The sequence below is a fragment of the Musca autumnalis genome, unplaced genomic scaffold, assembly GCF_047663935.1.
Source record: "Musca autumnalis isolate F117 unplaced genomic scaffold, ASM4766393v1 scaffold_1, whole genome shotgun sequence".
In the NCBI taxonomy this organism is placed as follows: domain Eukaryota; kingdom Metazoa; phylum Arthropoda; class Insecta; order Diptera; family Muscidae; genus Musca; species Musca autumnalis.
The window spans coordinates 141900943-141909590 of NW_027411644.1; positions in this window are offsets into that span (position 1 = coordinate 141900943).

Here is an 8648-nt window from a genome sequence, read left to right on the forward strand (position 1 = left end):
ATTAGACGTCTGACTACAGAACATCCTGAGATAATACCGCCTTGTGCCGAAACATTGATATGGGGACCAATGAATGGAAGTCGGGAAATTGTGAGTGGTGGAACCAGCAGAAAACAAAAATAGTACCATCTTAATATCGAATGCCCTGGTGAAAAGCAACGATGCTGGATTGATTCCAGTTAGAGTTTTGAACCTGTCAGACAAACAAGAACAAATTTGTCAATTTTGCGACGTTGGACAATGTACACCAGCTGAATCTGTAATCTTCTTCTTCTTCTTTATTTGCATATCCGTTGTTCGGATGTTAAGCGATCATACATTTTGTTACATTCTTATTGGAAATATTTATTTTATGTGGAAAGCGATAGTTGTCTGTTTTTAGCCGCTGTAAGAAGATTGAGTTCATCACGGTATCCGGTCCAGTCTTGAATATTTTTTAGCCAGGATAGTTCTCTTCGACCTCTACAACGTCTTCCTTCAACTTGGGATTTGAGAATTATCTGCAGTATCTTATATTTATTGTTCCTCATCAAATGTCCCAAATAAGAAATTTTTCGGGTTTTGATGGTTTTCATTAACTGTCGTTGTTCATTAATTCTTCTTAAGACTTCGGTATTTGACACTCGATCGGTCCATGGAATTTTGAGCACACGTCGGTATGTCCACATTTCAAAAGCTTCCAGTTTCTTCTCGTCTGCTGATTTTACAGTCCATGTTTCAGCACCGTATAATAGAACTGACCATACATAGCATTTGATAAACCGTTTTTTAAGTTCAATATTGACGTCGTGGCTGTTTAGTACTTTTCTGTACTTGAGAAACGCTTCTCTCGCCATTTCTATCCGACATCTTATTTCTTTAGAAGACTCCCATTGCTCATTTAATTGCACTCCCAAGTATTTATACGATTTTACTCTCTCTATTTCTGATTCACTGATTTTTAGTGAGGAGTCGTAAACATTGTTGCTTTTACTAATGATCATAAATTTTGTCTTATTGAGATTAATATGTAATCCGTACGAATTACTTGTTTCGTTGAGAGAATTAAGGAGATTTTGGAGGCCACCTAAAGAGCTCGCTACTATCATGGTGTCATCAGCGTATCGTATATTGTTAATGAATTGCCCATGTATTTTTATTCCAATCCTCTTTCCTTCTACACACTCTCGAAAAATCTGTTCCGCATATATATTAAATAATAATGGTGAGAGTATACACCCCTGTCGAACACCTTTGGATATTGTTATTTCATCGGATGTTTCACCGGATACTTCTACTGATGCTGTCTGGTTCCAGTAAAGATTTTTTATGCATCTTAGTTCTTTGGGTTCAATACCTATTGATGTTAAAATTTCAACCAGTTTGTCGTGTAGAACTGTGTCAAATGCCTTTTCGTAGTCCACGAAACAAATAAATATGTCTTTTTGGACATCGCGACACTTCTGGATGAGCACTTGAACACCAAGCAGTGCTTCCCGGGTTCCCATTCCCTCCTTAAATCCAAATTGGGTTTCTCCCATTGCTGCTTCACATTTAGTGTATATTCTTTTGTGAATTATACGTAGAAAAATTTTTAAGGCGTGACTCATTAGACTAATTATTCTATAATCGTTGCAATTCCTGGCATTTGCTTTCTTTGGTATGGGAACAAATGTAGATTTCAGCCAATCTCGTGGATATTGTCCTGTGTCGTATATATCGTTGAAGAGTTTCACAAACAGTTGTATATTATTTTCATCTATTAATTTGAGCAATTCAGCGGGAATTTCGTCTGGTCCCACAGCTTTTCTGTCCTTCAGGGTTTTTATTGCATAGACGACTTCTTCTTTGGTAATAGGATTTTCGCTTTCAAGGGAATTTTCATTGCGATTATAGTCTGATCTGTTCTGATCTGTAAACAATTTTGATATGTATTCCTTCCATACTTGCTTTTGTTTTGAGATTTCAAAAACGGGTTGGTTGTTATCGTCAAAGAGTATATTTGGCGGTTTTCTTCTGTATATTCCGGCTGTTTCTTTCAGCTTTTTGTGCAAATTAAAGTCGTCGTGGAGTGTTTGCAGGGCTTCAATTTCTTCACATTTACGTTTGATTTGTTCATTTTTAGCGATGCGCGTTGCGATTCTTATTTCTTTATTGACTTCCCAATATCTTTCAAAGTTTACGTTTTTGAATTTTTTCCTTTCTAATCGAAGTTCTCTGATTTCATCAGTCATCCACTCTTCATATTTTGGGGCTGGATCCTTTTTTAAAGTATTTCTCATAGTATTTTTGATAATATCCTTAACATCATTCCATACCGTTTCTATACCATCTTGCTGGATTATTCTGAGGTCGGTGTTAATAGTATCCGCAACTGCTCGTCTAATTATGGGATTGCTTAATTTATTGATATCGGGTTTCGCTACATTCTTTTTACGTCTAATTGTTGCCAGTTTTGTCCGAACATTTGCCATAAGAAGGTTGTGATCTGATGGTATATCCGCTCCAGGATATGTAGAGCATTTTGTTATACAGGAGCTAAAACGTCTGTTAATCAGAATATAATCTATTTGATTACGAACCACATTATTTATATGGTCCCGTGGGGATTTCCATGTATATAATCTTCTTGGATGGAGTTGAAATAGTGTATTTGATATTACAAAGTTGTGTTCTTGGCAGAACTGTACAAGTCTATTTCCCCTTTCGTTTCTCTCCCCCAATCCATGCTTTCCTGTGACGCCAGTTACATGTTCATTGCCAACTTTGGCATTGAAATCACCCTGTATGATGGTTAATTCGTGGGGTTTTGTCATTTTCAAAAGTTTTCCTATTTCGTCGTAAAATTGTTCAACTTCATCTGAACTTCCATCACATGTGGGCGCATAGACTTGAATTATATTCATGTTTATTGGTTTTCCATTTATTTTTACCAACATTGTTCTTTCAGACATTGGGACATATCCAGCTTCGCAATTAGCTATATGATTCTTCATTATAATACCCACGCCTTTTCTATGTACACCGTTTAGGTTTCCGGAGTGGTATACTTTTGTGTTTTCAAATCTAAAATCACCAGAGTCTGTCCACCAAGTTTCGCTGACTCCAAGTATGTCCATGTTTAATCTATTCATTTCACATACAGCATTGTTGAGTTTTCCAGTTTCATATAGGCTTCTTACATTCCATGTTCCAATATTTAGTTTTTGTTTTGTTTTACCTCCGGGGATTCTTAGCACCCTCCTTTCGCCGGAGACTGAGGGCCATTCATTCTGCGATGTGTTATTCATTTGTATGATTTTCAAGGAAAATTACTTCAGTGGTTTCCCGTTTCCTTCTGAAGGGTTTAAAGTTTTCCATCTACATATTCAGCCGCTCCAATGGAGTACAGACGCCGTTTGCTGCCGCTTATTGTAAGACAGACGCAGCTACCTGTTGGTCCGCGGGACGTATTTGATTTCCGTCCTACCACCCATATCTGGGAAGCATTCCCCTATCCGCCACCTGGGGACGCGCCCTATAGGGGTTACAGGCTCCCCCTAGGGGAATCTGTAATCAATTTGGAAAATAACACCGAAAAATCAGCATCCATGGAAAAGAAGCACCTCGTTTGTTACATCAAAGAGTGGACACAGAACTTGTTACCTTCCGAGAAGAACAAGGCCAAACAGTTATTATGGAAACATGCCTCTACCTTTGCGTCTACAAAAGGGCATCAAGGAAGAACACCGGTGGTGAAACATGAAATAAACACGGCAGACGCAAGACCAATAAAACAGGCCCCAAGAAGCGTTCCACTGACAAAAAGGGACGAAGTCCAGAAGTTGATAGCGAAATGGAAGAGAGTGGTGTGATCGAACCGTCGTCGAGTCCCTGTAGTTCTGGTCAAGAAGAAAGATGGAAGTACCAGATTTTGTGTGGAATACAGAAAACTAAATGATGCCATAAAGAAAGATAGCTACCCGCTCCCAAGGATCGATGACACACTAGACACCTTAGCCGGGACATCATGGTTCTCTACCCTCGATCTGCAGAGTGGTTACTGGCAGGTACAGATCGCCGAAAAAGATAAGGAAAAGACAGCGTTTGGCGTTAACGGCGGTCTCTGGCAATTTAATGTCATGCCATTCGGTCTCTGCAACGCCCCGGCCATCTTTGAAAGGCTGATGGAGCGGGTGCTTAAAGGGTTGCAGTGGAAGTCGTGCCTTATATACTTGGATGACATCATAGTCATGGGACCATGAGACCTTCGACGAACACCTCACGAATTTAAGGAACGTACTCCAGCAGCTATCGTCTTCGGGTCTAAAACTTAACAAGAAGAAGTGTAGCCAGAGAGAAGTGAAGTTCCTGGGGCACCATGTGACGACGGAGGGCATATCGACGGATAGCGAGAAGATTAAAGTCGTCAGAGACTGGCCTCCATGAGCTGCGAAGTTTTCTAGGTCTCTGCACCTATTACCGTCGGTTTGTCCCCAATTTTGCCAGCATTGCTGCAAGCTTACACCGACTGACTCAAAAAGGGCAGAATTTTCTATGGAGCAATGACCAAGAATAGGCATTCCAAAAACTTAAAGACATGCTCTGCACGGCCCCTCTTTTGGCGTACCCTGTACCCGGCGGTAAGTTTGTGTTGGACACTGACGCCAGTGCATACGGCATCGGTGGTGTCCTTTCCCAGGAAATAGACGGCCCAGAAAAAGTCATCGGGTACTACAGCCGAGCATTGTCGGAGCCTGAGAGGAATTACTGTGTGACGAGGAGATAGCTGCTGGCAGTTGTGGAGAACGTCAAACACTATCACAAATACCTGTATGGACAGCATTTCCTGCTAAGGACCGATCATTCAGCTCTCCGATGGCTGTCCAAGTTTAAGAACCCGGAAGGTCAATTGGCCCGTTGGATCGAAAGGCTTCAGAGTTATGACCTAAGTATCGAACACAGAAAAGGTGGAAAACACGGTAATGCTGATGCCCTGTCTCGTCGGTCATGCAAAATTGAATGCAGACATTGCTCGAAGGCTGAAGGCAAAGCAAGTATCGTCGATGTCCGGCTGCTGCAGGTAGAGTCCGGCGAAGATTGGTAGGCGGAACAAAGAAAAGATCGCACCCTAGGCAAACTAATTTCTGCGCCCTATCCGCACAGAAATAGCGCCCGAAAGCCCCCTTTTGAAATCTTATTGGGCCCAGTGGAACAGTCTTCTTCTAATAGATGGGTGCCTACATCGTAAGTGGGAGAGCGACGATAAAGAAAAGATGTCCTGTCAGAGTTTCACGATGGGCCAAGTGGAGGACACCTTGGTGTGACAAAGACTGCTGAAAAGATAAAGCAGAGGTTCTACTGGGTCGGCTGTCAGAAATCCATTGCAGACTGGATTGCCAATTGTGAGAGGTGTATAAGAGCTAAACCCAACCCGGAAAAGCCGAGGCTACATGCCACAGTATAATTCAGGAGCTCCATATGAGAGAATCACAATGGATGTGGCTGGACCGTTCCCAATAAGCAACTCTGGGAACCGGTATGTCTGGGTGGTCATGGACTACTTCAGCAAATGGCCCGAGGTTTATGCCATCCCAAACCAAGAAGCCAAGACAATAGTGGATGTGTTCAGCAAGAATTGGATTTGTCGCTATGGTGTCCCATCCGAGGTTCATTCCGATCAAGGAAGAAATTTTGATTCAGCGATTTTCAAAGAAATGTGTGACACGTACGGAAACAAGAAAACCAGGACAACGCCTCTACATCCACAATCAGATGGCATGGTGGAAAGATTTAATCGCACCCTGGAAGAGCATCTACGGAAGGTGGTAGATAGCGGTCAAAGGGACTGGGATGAGCATATTCCAAAATTCTTACTGGCCTATAGATCGGCCATTCATGACTCCACATCTCGAACCCCAGCCAAAGTTCTGTTCGGAAATGAATTGAAGCTACCTGGTGACTTGATATTCGGTGCCAAATCAACCTCCGAAACTGATAACAATGAAAACAGTCAAAACTCTTTAAGTGAAGTCTACGATGCAGTACGCCATCGGATAAAAATGGTCAGCAACCGCATGAAAGCGAGGTACCATCGAGCGGAAAATACTGATGGGTTCCAAGAAGGGCAACTGGTACTATTGTTCAACACAAAACGAAAAAAAGGATTATGCCCCAAACTACAAACGCAGTGGGAAGGCCCCTACAAGGTAGTCACGATAAATGACGTCATGTATCGCATACAGAAGAGCGATAGCCCTAGATCGAAGGTGAAGGTGGTACATGTAGAACGGTTGGCCCGCTCCGGAACGAAGTCTGTGCCAAGTCAGGAGGAACAGGCTTAAGCGGGAGGCAGTGTTACCAATGCACATACCACAGAGAGGGAACTGTGCCAATTCGGGACGAACAGGCTTAAGCGGGAGGCAATGTTACGATTGTAACTGATAGGTTTAAGATAATCCAGTTGAATTTCCATTAATTTAAAATTTTGAATTGTAGCGTAAAGTTTTATTACGCAGTTATTTTATTTAAGCAACAACAACTTCCATGTAGAATTTTCATAATCTTTCCAGTTCTTACTTTCCATGTTTATTTTGTTATTGTTTTTCGTTTATCCAGTCAGTTATCGCTTAGTTTGCTATTTGCATTCTTTTGTTGTCATCTTTCTGTAGTTCAATTGCGTCATCACTGTCTGTTGTATTTATATATACTTGCGTGTTGTTGTTGTTCGCTAAGTGCGAATGTGCGTCTGTGTGTTCGTTGCACATATTCCAGGAGTTGCCAGATGGTTATGGAGAATTCCCGAACAAGAAGTTTTGGTATAAATATGAGAAGGTTCACTAGCAGTGATCAGTGATGAATTTTATCGCGAAGTGTAAACATCGACTAGTAAAGAAGTAAAGTAAAGCTGTGTACTTAGCTATAACAGTCGGTTCCGAAAAAGTGTAATAAAGTAAATAAAGCATTGTAGAAACGTAATCTGAAACGAACCCTGTTTTATTTGATACAAATCGTATCAGGGAATAAAACAACGTCTACACGGAGATTAGTTAAACCTAATTCCGTAACAACATAGAACTTAACTGCTTTGTTTCGAAAATTATCTATAAATCGTATTAATTGTGTATAATACTAACAAATGAAAAACTAAAAAAATATTTTATCGTTCAGACATTATAATAATAAATTTTGGTAGATAAAAGTTGTGTTCAGAACATGCAAAATATTACTTCTTGCAGTAGTTTTCCGTTTAGTGCTAGAAATGCATTCCAGTACTCCGAAATCTAGCAAGACTTGCACATCTTTTTGAATAACATCCTCTTCTCCTGTTTTCTGCTGTAAAAATTAGGCCTAGAAAAACTAGCAGCATTTTTATTTGCATCTGAATACGATGGCTGGTACGTTGATTTTGGCATTTTTGCTAGAGTTTTTGCAATTTCCGTCATTTTTCCGTTCCCGAATTTTTTTATGAAATTTGTATGGGAAAAAGCAATTTTTGACAATTATCTCATTTTTTTAACATAACCATTAAAACGCACGGAAATACAATGAAAAATAGCATTGTAACAAAGTAATTCAATATTTGTTTTCACATTGTTTACAAATTCTGATACTAAATTTTTTTTATTGCAGCAATTGACCATCTACCTTGTTTATTGTGATACGTGAAAAGTGTTGCAACTTTTGGTACTTGATTAGGCAAAAACAGGGTTGTATATCCCGAGTAATGTGATTTCGATGTTGATTTCGCTGAAATCACGAAATGAGATGATTTAATTTTTGTATGCGAAATCATGATAAATTTTGCTTGATTCCGCGCGAAATCACGAAACGCCTTCGAAATCACGAAACGACGCCGAATATGAACCAAGCATTATGCTTTCAATAATTTTGTATGCACAAATTCGTTGCAAAACTACATTTTGTTTCAGTTTCTCTTATAGTAAATGATTTCGTTTTACGAAATCTTATGCTTGTGCTTGGTTTACATTCGGTGTCGTTTCGAGATTTCGAAGGCTGTAGTGTATTTTAATAGTTATTTCAAACACATGGCAACACTGTTTCTATGGTATAATTTCTCTTTCTTCTTTCTATCAAAGTATCTATGCATTGTACTAATTAGTATTCGTTACATTTTGGTAACTGCCATTTTGACTACTAGTTATGATTAGCTTGTTCACTTCGATTTCAACCATCAAATATATCAAAACGTTCGACTCCATTTTCAATAGATTTATATCTTTGTTGTTAGTTATTTATTAAATAAAGTATTATTTAAATATTATCAAACGCGTGCTTATTTTCAATATAAATACACAACAAATTGGCGACGAGGATAAACTCAAGTTCAAAGAGTTTTCAATAAGATTTTGTGCAAAAAAATATTTTTTTTTCAATTTCAACAACGCATAACCTAAAATGGATGCAACACAATTGGCAAAATTACTGGATGCCATTACAACAATGGCAACAGCAATGCAAAACCAGCAACAATCTTCAACATCAACAGCTACAAGTGTTCAAATCATAACCAACTTCGATGCCTTCGACCCAAAGAGGGAAAATTTTCAAACATACAAAGAACGCTTAGAGCTTCTCTTGCAGCTAAAAGGGGTATTTGACGACAAGGCTACCAGTGCAAAGCTTTTGTTGCAGTACATCGGTTCCCCGGTATATTCAACAATAACCAC